Raw genomic sequence first — 11,789 nt, 5'->3', positions numbered from 1 at the left:
CAAAATAAAAACTTAAAATTATATTCAAAACGCTGAGTATACTGGAAAAACCACACTTGACTTGGAGCCAAGTGGCTGTCAGTCCCAATTCCGCCACTGACTCGGGTTGTGACCTTGAGTAAGACGCTTTGTCAGGCCCCAGAGTCTCAGGCTATAAAAGCAGGAGTAGGACTACAAGGCTCCGTAAGGTCTCTTCCATGTCTAACACAACACCATCCACACCCACAGTACTCCCCTTCCTGAATTTCTGCAGGCTCCAGTTGTGTCTTAGCGTTCAGATGCCCCAGTGCCGCCCTTAGGGATTCTGGCTGGCGATAACAACAGACAAAAATACTTGTGGCCCAAATCTCCCGACTGCAAAGCGACTGTCCTGGCCTCAACTTGGGCAGCACCCACCCCGCCTCCCCATCGCTCTTTCGGCGGTGGAGCAGTCACGCTTGCCAAAGTGGGCGTTCGATGGCTCGGCAGTCGGCTGATGGGGCCTAGGATCAGCGGCGCGGCGCAGGGCGCGCTCCCAATCGCTGGCTCCGGCCGCGCTCGCGGATCCGAGCTTTCCGGCTCCGCCCCGCGCGCGCCCGTCCCGCCGCACTGTCTCGCAGTCGCCGCCGCCGGCAAGTCCCGGCGCTGTCCTGCTGCGCTGTGGAGCCGGTAACGTGGCAGGACTGGGACGGGCGCTGAGTCGTGGGGGAACCCCGAAGGTGAGCTGCCCGGGATTCTGCGAGTGGAGGCGCTGCGGGCGCGAGGGGGCGGTGCCCGGGCTGCCTGCCCACTGGGAGGGATATCACACCTGGGCCTGCACTGGGAGTTGAGAGGCTTGGGGGTCCCCGGGGTGGTCGTGGCTGCCAAGTGGTGACGGAAGCCGGGACCCTGGGCGTGGGCATGGGTGGGGGGATTCGGTGTCGTGGCTGACGGGGCCGGAGCCCGCCGAGGAGGGACTGGAGTGGGGCGCCAGGACGGCTGAATGGCCAGTGCGGTCCGTCCTCTCCCCCGGCTCTGGGAAAGTCTGGTTTTATCCGAGCACAACAGGTAGGCGTGGACTCTGCCCGCCGGCGGGAGCCCGAGACTCCGGGCGTGCGGGGAAGGTCGGAAGGTCGGAGCCCGCCGGGCCGGACCCGCCCAAGTGGCGCGCCTGCTGCGCCCTAGGTCGGTCAGCAGCGGGGCCCCAAGCCGGGCTTTGGGCGAGGTCCTCCGAGCACCCGCGCCTCACCCTCAAGGCGGGTTTCCAGAAGCGTAGTCGAGAGGGATCCCCTTCTACGCGAGAACTTTTTCCAGTCCTTCTCGCGAGGAAAGACTGTCTTTGCTGGAGTAGCATTTGTATCGTGTGAGGAGACGTTTCTTCTTACCGTACTCTTCGGCCCGCTAAACGTCATTTCAAGTGATTACAAAGTGTTTAGAAACTTCATTAAGTACTTTACGGTGCTGAGTAATGACAATAAATGTACCTCTGGCTGTTGAGATGATTTTCGTAACTTTCAAGTCCTGTAATAGGAGTCCAGTGATCGGAGCTCCTTCATTAAAGATCATAATTATACCTTATTTTTATGTACGTTCATTTATTCAAATATTCAGCATCTTTTATGTGTAGGCTTGGCACCCTGCAGGAACTCATAGCCTGGAGGAGACGCTGAAGGGGGGGGGGGGGGGGAGATGTGCCCACAAGTTCTGTTCAGGACTTTGGGGGAAGATAAGCGAGGTTAAAGTGCAAGGAGAGCAGAAATCTACTTAGAGCTGAGCATTAGGTGGGTGGGGAGAGAAGAATTATCTTGTTTCATTTTCTAAATGTTTTAGAAAGCGTTTCTTTGACAAAGTGATTTTAGACGTAAGACATTTTAATGCCATCGATTTTCTTTTCTTTAATGGGGAAGCAGGCAGGGTTTATAACATAGGAACAGTGACCTTTGGAAAAAAGTATGGGAGGTTGGATTTGTCTTAGAATGCAGTTATTTTATATAGTTAACTATAATATAGGAAAAGACTTCTGACCTGGAAGGATACCTGAATTTAGGTTAAGCTCCTCCACTACAATTTGTGGGTCTTAGGTCACTTTTCTCTTCCTTTCTCTTTACGTATCATTGCATCTGCCTTTAATGACAGGAAATACATACTCCAGAGTACCTTAACATTTTTAAAAATTATGCAAATAATGAGTACATTCTCAAAGGAAAAAATTTAAGGGCTTTTATTTTAAGCAGTGTATCTGCTTTCCATCCCGCTTTACTTCAGAAAGGGGATTGAGCCCATTTGTAACTTTTATGAGCGTTTCTTAATTATCTTATGAATAGAATAAAGATTAAACTGGATTTGTTTAGGCCTCTTACTATTCTAAAATTCTTTTATTCTAAATCCTGGAAAACTAGTTTAATGATCTCTGCATTTCAAAACAAAACAATGCTTTTTAGGATCATCTATCATGAGTCATGAATGCTTGGGCTTTTTTTTTTTTTTTTTTAAGATTTTATTTTTAAGTAATCTCAATTTGTGGAGCTCATATTTAAAATCCCAAGATCAAGAGTCATATGCTCCACCCACTGAGCCAGCCAGGGGTCCCCTCCTATTTTTTAAAAATAGTAACAAAAGGATTATTTCTAGAAAAGTAGCATAAGGTAGCATTATTAAAGCCCTATGTTTATGATACCTGCCTCAGAAATTGGAGCCACGTATGTACAGGGAGGAGGGAAAACTTCTACAGGGTGATAATTCTAAATATTTGAAGCTGAGCATACACTTTCATTAATCTTAAAACTGTAGTATGGCTCTAATTTCAATAAATAAAATGTTTTATGTGTGTACTTTTTCAGTAAGATAGTTGTACTTACTGCCCAGATAATGCTTCTTTGTGGGTAAATATACAACAGCATCTATTTATATCCTTTTCTGTTGTGTTTGTAGGTATCTATATGATGAATATATGCATGTTTTTGTGTATATATGCAAAATATTCCTCACTTTTCCACTACATTTTTTATTTAAGTAAAATTATCAGAAAGTTGATTACCTATGAAACAGCAGAAGCAAAATTATTTGAAATATTTTAGGAGGAGATCTGAAAAGAAAAAAAAAAGAAAGAAAAACATACATGTACAAAATCTTAATTCCAGTGTCTAAAAGGCTCTGGAAAGTTTTTTTCTTAACTCATGTGGCAGCAAAATATAACATTACTTTGTATTTAACATTATTAAATACAGTCATTATTTAATCCCACCTTATGTGGGCATGTTTTATCTTTCGCTGCACAAATATCAGTGAGTTTGATTGATGGAGTGCTGCCCCAGACTGTCTTGGGGAGTTAGAGGTAATAGTTAGTATGTTCACTATATTACTTGGGTGGGGCCATGAGGATAGCAGTCAGAAGGCAGAGTAATAATGGAGTTGTTCCAGGGAGATGTACTTGTAAAGTTAAGAGCTTAGCTGAGCATTTGGCATAGGGTAAGAAGCAGTGTCTGCCAATAAAATCCCTCCAGTAAGGCTCCAAGAAGTTCTGAAATGTAGCTAAATTCTAGGCTGGGTATTCTATAAGCTATGTTGTGAATTAGAAGTGGGGAGCCATGAGGAAAAGCCAAGATATCAGACCATAGTGTGGATTGAGGGTGATTCTGTGAATGCTAACTTTGATGTGAGAGCCACAAACAGTTTGCAGGGGGGAAACAGGGGACTCTAAGGCAGGCAGGGTCTAATGGCTAAACCCAAGAAGTCCTAGGTGACGGATTGCATGAGCAGCAAATACAAGGATAGGGTTATTTGGAAAATTGGTCAAGGATTCCTGGCCTCAACTGAGCTAGAGAAATAATGAATGGCATCTTGCACACACTTTGCTCTTGTACTTAGTAGTCTCGTGTTGCCCTGCTTTTTAAAATGTCTATACTTTATCAAATAGTATTTTGGTCACTTCCATCACTGTTAGCAGTCTGTTTTGACTTCTTCCTGATCTCAATGACTTTGCTTCTTTACTTTTAATATGGTGCTCTATTCCAGCCTAGCTAGAATCCAGATAAGTCATGTCTAAACTGAAATGAGTAAGCTGTGAGGGACCAAGAGACTTTGGTCAGTAAAGTTCATGATCTTTGAAACAATTATTTACTGTATATCTTTAAACACACACACATACACACAAAACTTTGTTTTCTTGTTACTGGAGTCTCAGTGAGGTACCATGTAGTGGGATTGTTTAGGTAGTTATTTTCAGATGAGCGAGGTGGGAGATAAGAATAAGTTTTGTACCTTAAAATCTACCATGTGTCACTCCTCAGTGTCCAGAATGGAATCTGTCTTCCCAGGGGGAGATGGAAGAGTTGGTCTGTGGAACAAAGTGATAAAAATTGTCAAGAATATCCAAAGACTAAACTAACACTGTTGGTACTTACTGATTTACATCTAGATGAGAAGAGCCCTTTTAAAGTTGATGTCTCTAGAAGACCTCACACTTTAACATAAAGCCTCAAAGTACTAAAGACGTAAGAGGAGAACGAAGTGATAAAAAAAGAGCAACAAAGTTGTAATGATTAGATGCTTGAGTTGGTATGGCAGTAACTGTCAGTAACTGTCAGCGATTAGAGAGACTTTATGCAGCGGCTGTATGAAGTAGTTGAAGGAACATGGACACTGAAATCAGACAGGTGTAGGCATTATCTTATTCCACTTAAATAACGTCTTGACCTTGGACACATTTCTTGTTACCACCATCTGTAAAATGAGGATAATAATATCTAAGTCTCAGTGTTATGAGGATTAAAAGTTTCTAGTAAGTAAATTGTCAAAAAATGTTAGTTCCTTTTCCATTCACTGTCTTAGAGTTGGTCCCTCCTGCTCAGTTCCCCCCTCCCTCCCCCACAATACTTCCTTTATCCTTTAAGGGTTTCTCTTTTGTAATCTGGAGGCAGAGTTGCCAGAGCCAGCAGTACTTCTTCAGTAAGCCCCCCATTGGCAATCTCCCTCACTGAATTCAGTTTCTGTCGTTGTTCTCATCCCGAACAGTAGTAATCTGCAGCACTTCAGAAAAATAGAGGAGGAAAGCAAAGTATGCCTCATCCCCACTTGTGGCACCCCTTATGCCAGTTTATACATTCCCTGTGACTCCTGTGTCTTTCCTCTGTCATCCTAACTTCTCTATCTCATAGGATGTGTTCTCCATTGGTTCCTGGAGCTGCATGTATCTGCCATTCTTGTTGGCTTGTAGTATGAGCAATAGCAGCATTCTCCTCATTCCTAGCCAGTTTGCAGGAAACACTCTTGGAATCTTGCTATGCTTGATGTATTTTCATTATATATTAAAATAAGATAGTGCTGTGAATGGGCATGTTACAAGTTAGCCTTTTGTGATATGGCAAGAAACATGGATTAAGTTTTTATGAGAATTTATGTTCAGAATTCCAAAAAAAAAAAAAAAAATCATGGTGCAGCAAACCATCTTCAGCTTGGAAGGAGTGTGATGTGAAACTTAATTATAAATATGAGTAACATACATTTTTATGTGAATTAATATACTAGGTTAATTAAAAGTATCTTTTCTCCCTTTATTCATAATCCAGAAGTAGATAAGAGAAGAGTCTATTTATATTTAGGATATGTAATGTTAGATACTTCAAAATATTAATCAGAAATGGCCACTTTTGGGGTGCCTGGGTGGCTCAGTCAGTTAAGCGTCTGACTTGATTTTGGCTCAGCTCATGATCTCGCAGTTCGTGAGGTAGAGTCCTGCATCCTGCTCTGTGCTGACAGCTCAAGCCTGCTTGGGATTCTCTCTCTCCTTCTTTTCCTGCCACCACCCAGCTAGCACTCTCTCTTTTTCTCTCTCAAAATAAATACATAAACATTAAAAAAAAAAAAAAAGAAATGGCCACTTTTAAGTAGGTGTGACATTGACTTGTTATATAGTTTTCTAATAAAAATCCTATCATAGTATGAACACAAAGGAATATTTAAATTTCTTGCTTTATAGTATTTAATGATTAGTGTTTCAAAGATTGTGTTCTATAGAATACTAGTTTCACAACATTCCCAGCTGGGGCCAAAAAAAAAAGAGAGAGAGGTAGTCTGGGGAGAGGTCTGTAATTAAAATATCAAATGCTATGTATGTATGCCCTCCTGGCAGTATATAGTACATATTACCATAATACACCTATGGAGACTCTCTGTCGGAAAGAAAAGTGCCAATGTGGCATTTCCCAAAAGAATTTGGTTTTTGGACCCCCCCCCCCCCCCGCCCCCAGACACTTAGCCTCATCCTTTGGCGTTACTGTTCTACAGAACACTTTAGGAAACATTGCTTTACCTCTTGGACCCTCTCTTAATATGTAAGCTTCTATACTTGTAGTTTTCATAATTATAATTTTTTTAAAGTAAATATTGCCCCCAACATGGGGCTCGAACTCATGACCCCAAGATCAAGAGTCACATGATCTTGACTGAGCCATCTTGACTGGGCTCAGTTGGTTGAGCATCCACCTTCAGCCCAGGTCATGATCTCACAGTCATGGATTTGAGCCGCAAGTCAGGCTCTGTGCTGACAGCTCAGAGCCTGGAGCCTGCTTCAGATTCTGTGTCTCCCTCTCTCTGCCCTTCCCCTGCTCACATTCTGTCCATGTCTCTCAAACTTGAATAAACCTTAAGAAAAATTAATAAAATAAAATAAAATCCTTCTCATTGTAATCTAGCCTCAGTATTCTTATCTGTAAATTAGTAGTGCTAGTAGATATTTTATGGTGGCAGTTAAATGAAAAATCCATTTATTACAGCACCCCAGCCTTTAGAGATTCTGATTCATTTGTTTTAGGCTTGGGTTTTGTTTTGTTTTGTTAAGTGTATTTATTTATTTTTGAGAAAGAACATAAGCACGGGAGAGGCAGAGAGAGATGGGGAGAGAGAGGATCCCAAGCAGGCCCTGCACTGTCAGCACAGAGCCTGAAGCGGGGCTCAAACTCACCAGCCGTGAGATCATGATCTGAGCTGAAATCAAGAGTCAGATGCTTTACTGACTGAGCGACCCAGGCTCCCAGGTTTGGTATTTTCTTTAAAGCAGTCAGAGTCATGAACCACTAGTCTGCATTATTATAGGTCTGCTATTCTGACATGCTTAGTTGCCTTTAATTTTAACAATTTACCTATCTCCTCCTATATCCCCCCTTGCTATTTTCCCAACACTCCCTTTTTTAATTGTTTGGACTCCTTATCCTTGGAGGAAGTAGGAGATGAAACTGATTTTGTGATTTACTGAGAGATATAGGGGGAAATAGGTGGAGGAGTCCAAATGTAAAGTAATGATCTTGTCCCATCCCCCTGCCATTTGTTCTGCACATTTTCTTTCTTACATCTTCGTGTAAAAACACGGTTTTTCCTTTTCCCCTCTGTGGAAAGGCTTCCTGGCATTGAGGAAAGAGAATGAGCTTTGTTGCCAAACAGACCTGGGTTTATTCTCTCAGTTCTACTATTTACTGACATCTTAATAATTTCTTTATCCATAAAATGGGGACCAATAATACCTTCCTTGCTTTCTTCCTTGTGATGATTAGAGATGGTGTAAATTAAGCATTTAAAAAGTTGCTAGCTCAATGAGTAATAGCTATCATTGTCATTTTGTGATTTGGGAGTCTCTTAGGAAGATGAAAGACATAGCCAGGAACTACAACAGCAGGCTTATACATGTGCCCTCCTCATTTGTGACAGTACCAAGATGATGCTAACAAGTAGTATTGTGAATTTTAAAAGTTAGTAATCTATAACAAATTTAGTTTATTTATTGGTTATTAAGAATTTCAATTAAAAAGTTTTGAAATCTCTAAAAATTTGGAGATAGAGAACTTTATCCATAATGCTACGGATCTAGTAATTATGGTTAAGATTTTTGGATCATGATTTGGAAAAACACCAGAAGAATCTTGCCATCTAAGTGATAGCTGCAGAAGCCAAATATATTTTAAGAACCATAAATATAATGGAAAAAGTGCTATACTGAGAGGAAGCAGTAAAAGAATAGGAGAATTAATCATTAAAGGTTTCCTAAGGAAGTGATTTTTTTTTGAAAGAGGTCCAGTTTTTATTTCTTTAAAGGAGAAATACTTTAAAAAAAAAAAAACCGTATTTTTTTTTTTTTATTTGCATCCAAGTTAGTTAGCATATAGTGCAACCATGATTTCAGGAATAGACTCTTTAATGCCCCTTACCCATTTAGCCCATACTCATATTTAAGAGTCTCTTATGTTTTGTCCCCCTCCCTGTTGTTATATTATTTTTGCTTCCCTTCACTTGTGTTCATCTGTTCTGTGTCTTAAAGTCCTCATATGAATGAAATCATATGATATTTGTCTTTCTCTGACTAATTCCACTTAGCATAATACCCTCTAGTTCGATCCATGTAGTTGCAAATGGAAACATTTTATTCTTTTTGATTGCCGAGTAATACTCCATAGTATATATATACCACATCTTCTTTATCCATTCATCCATCGATGGACACTTGGGCTCATTCTATACTTTGGCCGTTGTTGATAGTGCTGCTATAAACATTGGGGTGCGTGTGCCCCTTTGAAACAGCATACCTGTATCCCTTGGATAAATACCTAGTTGTGCACTTGCTGGGTTATAGGGTAGTTCTATTTTCAATTTTTTGAAGAACCTCCATACTGTTTTCCAGAGTGGCTGCACCAGTTTGCATTCCCACCAGCAGTGCAAAAAAGCATCCTCACCAACATCTGTTGTTGCCTGAGTTGTTAATGTTAGCCATTCTGACAGGTGTGAGGTGGTATCTCATTGTGGTTTTGATTTGTATTTCCCGGATAATGAGTGATGTTGAGCATTTTTTATGTGTCTGTTGACCATCTGGATGTCTTCTTTGGAGAAGTATCTATTCTTGTCTTTTGCCCATTTCTTCCCTGGATTATTTGTTTTTTGGGTGTTGAGTTTGATAAATTGTTTATAGATTTTGGATACTAACCCTTTATCTGATGTGTTGTTTGCAAATATCTTTTCCCATTCCATTGGTTGCCTTTTAGTTTTGCTGATTGTTTCCTTTGCTGTGCAGAAGCTTTTTATTTTGATGAGGTACCAATAGTTCATTTTTGCTTTTGTTTCCCTTGCCTCTGGAGACATGTTGAGTAAGAAGTTGTTGCTACCAAGGTCAAAGAGGTTTTTGCCTGCCTTCTCCTCGAGGATTGTGATGGCTTCTTACATTTAGGTCTTTCATCCATTTTGAGTTTATTTTTGTGTATGGTGCAAGAAATGGTCCAGGTTCATTTTTCTGCATGTTGTTTTCCAGTTTCCCAGCACCACTCGCTGAAGAGACTGTCTTTATTCCATTGGATATTCTTTCCTGCTTTGTCAAAGATTAGTTGGCCATACGTCAGTGGGTCCATATTCTGTTCCATTAATCTGAGTATCTGTCTTTGTGCCAGTACCATACTGTCTTGATGATTATAGCTTTGTAATGCAGCTTGAAGTCTGGAAGTGATTTTTGTTTTAAGATGAATTTTAAAATGCTGACTTTATTTAGAAAGAAGCAAGGTATTTCAGATTCAAAGATGGAATAAATACAAGATTTAAAAATAATGAAGATAAAACTGTATTAAAGAACTCTAAAATTACAAAAGATTTTCTTCAGTATCCATTTCAGCCTAAAACCAGTGAAGTGCAGTGGTTCATTGTGTCAGCAAACTAACTTTAGGACTATGCCTAGAGATATTTAAAGTAGGATTACAAAAAGACCTCCATTTTTCTTTACCAGCCTCCCTCTGGCAACATTGTAAGCATGCTCTGTAACTTGTGAGTTGCTATTTTGTAACCTATAATTTTGCAAAGCCAGAATCACAGGTCAAAGAGAATCTTAATTTAGGTCAGAATAGAATGAGCCACCTTCTTTCTAGAGTAATGCTAATTACTGTTTTGCTTTGTGTTTTTTGGAAAAGTTTGGATTTTAAGATTTATGTATGTTTCCTAAATTGTGGGAGATCCTGGAGGGTTTTTTTGTCTTATTTTATGCTTTTTGGACAAAACTGAGAAACTAAAGACTGGAGGCTGTGTTGAAGCTGTTGTGGTATCTTTTGGAGAAGTGAAAATTGAAGGAAGGACAGTAACTGAAAGTGAAGTATGATATATTTCAAAACTTAAGGCCAGATACATTCTGCAGTTGGTTTCATTTACTGCGTAGTGGCTTGTTCGTTTTGTAAATTGGTCTTTTCATCCTCTGGGGGAAAAAAAACTAGCAAACCCAACAGATGTATCTTATTTTGTTTGTTGTTGTCTCTGACTATTTGTGATCTTTCCACTTTTCCCTTTTCAAAATGATATAATGAATCTTTTTAAGAAACAAAATGACCAAAAAGATTAAGAAGATTCTTTTTCCCTGTAAATTTTAACCATAATTTTAAATATGTTCCCATCCCTACCAAAACAGATCTTTAAACCCTAGATAGAGAAAATCATGTTAATGCTACATGTTTTGTTTTGTTTTGTGTTATCCTTAAAATTGTTGAAGGTGCTTAAACTTTTTTGCCTGTGTAAATTTGACATTAACTCATTTTCAGATGGAAAATTAGCCCTTCATGATAAAACTGTTAACCTCTCTTGGAGATGGCTTTGGAGTAAGTTACTCTAGCAAACCGGGGCCTTGGAGATTTGGCCTCCTGTGGTTTCTCTTTCTGTCAGCAGTTAACAATATTTATACATATGTATTACTCTAGAGCAATAAAGTCATTGGCTTGAGAACACTAGACAGATTATAGACATTAGACTTTCCAACACTAAGTCAAATCTTTGAAGACTGAATATGTTATTTAAATCGAATCATATGGGGGTGCCTGGGTGGCTCAGTCAGTTGAGCATCTGACTTCTGCTCAGGTCATGATCTCGCGGTCTGAGTTCGAGCCCTGCGTCGGGCTCTGTACTGAGAGCTTGGAGCCTGGAGCCTGCTTCAGATTCTGTGTCTCCCTCTCTCTCTGCCCCTCCTCTGCTCATGCTCTGTCTCTCTGTCTGTCAAAAATAAATAAACATTAAGAAAAATTTTTTAAAAATCGAATCATATGAATTTGCTGATATTCAGCCATTTCTTGACCTATAAAAATGGCAGTTTGTATAATTCAGGTTAATAGCTTAGTTGTTCTTAAACTTTTCCATTAAACTAGTATTCTTCCCAGTAGAAAGGAGTGACTTTTTTTTAAAAGAAGCCTAGAAAGGTTTGTCATGCTTAGAATTTCTCTGAAGTTTCACGTTTTATCTTGAAACACTATTAATTTTGCCTTCTAGTGCATATTGAATGCATATTTATTTTAGTATAAAATGATGTATTAAGTTAATATCGGGGGAAATGGTTAAGTAAAATTTTATCCTCCAATACAATTCTGTTGGCACTCTGCTGGGGTTTTCCCACTTGGAGAGACACAGTGCCTTAGAATGGTAGGACTGTACCTTAGGGCCTTAGGTCTAGTACACAGTACCTGCTTTTCTCAGTATAGACTTGAGGGATGAAAATTATGACTGAGTCACTGGGAGTATCTGACATACATAAAATACAAACAGTTATCACAAAGGAAGTAAACAGTGCCTCAGAGAAATGTGTGGTCTAAAAAGCATTGAAGGGCATTTGTAAGCTTAGTTCAACTATTGGTTTTATGTTAGCATATATAATATTTGACGGTAAAGTAATATTCATGTGTATATTTTTAAAATACAGAGTAAGTGGCCATAACAGGTACATGTTACTGTTTCTCCATGAGACAGCTTACTTAGGTCTGGAAATTACCATTGTGCTGTATTTTGATTAATACTTTAGGCTGCATTTTATTCATTGAGATTAATAGTACACA

At 39.9% G+C, this 11,789-nt stretch overlaps 1 protein-coding gene across 6 annotated transcripts in view; it reads left to right on the top strand.

Moving 5' to 3' along the window:
• The first annotated feature begins 577 nt into the window (after positions 1–577).
• The window catches only part of HEATR5A (HEAT repeat containing 5A), a 122,188-nt gene continuing 110,976 nt past the window's right edge, over positions 578–11,789 (top strand). For 3 of the 6 annotated variants that reach the window (XM_030318885.1, XM_030318884.1, XM_030318882.1), the window contains exon 1: positions 614–698. The gene's annotated coding sequence lies outside the window, so the exon portion shown is untranslated. Of the gene's footprint in view, positions 699–968; positions 1,027–11,789 lie in introns of those variants that run through there. The other 3 variants (XM_032593695.1, XM_030318886.2, XM_030318883.1) reach the window with 2 other exon arrangements.

The sequence above is a fragment of the Lynx canadensis genome, chromosome B3, assembly GCF_007474595.2.
Source record: "Lynx canadensis isolate LIC74 chromosome B3, mLynCan4.pri.v2, whole genome shotgun sequence".
NCBI classification, from domain to species: Eukaryota; Metazoa; Chordata; class Mammalia; order Carnivora; family Felidae; genus Lynx; species Lynx canadensis.
Note: the sequence above shows the minus strand (reverse complement) of the source record. Positions and strands in the feature narration are given on the sequence as shown.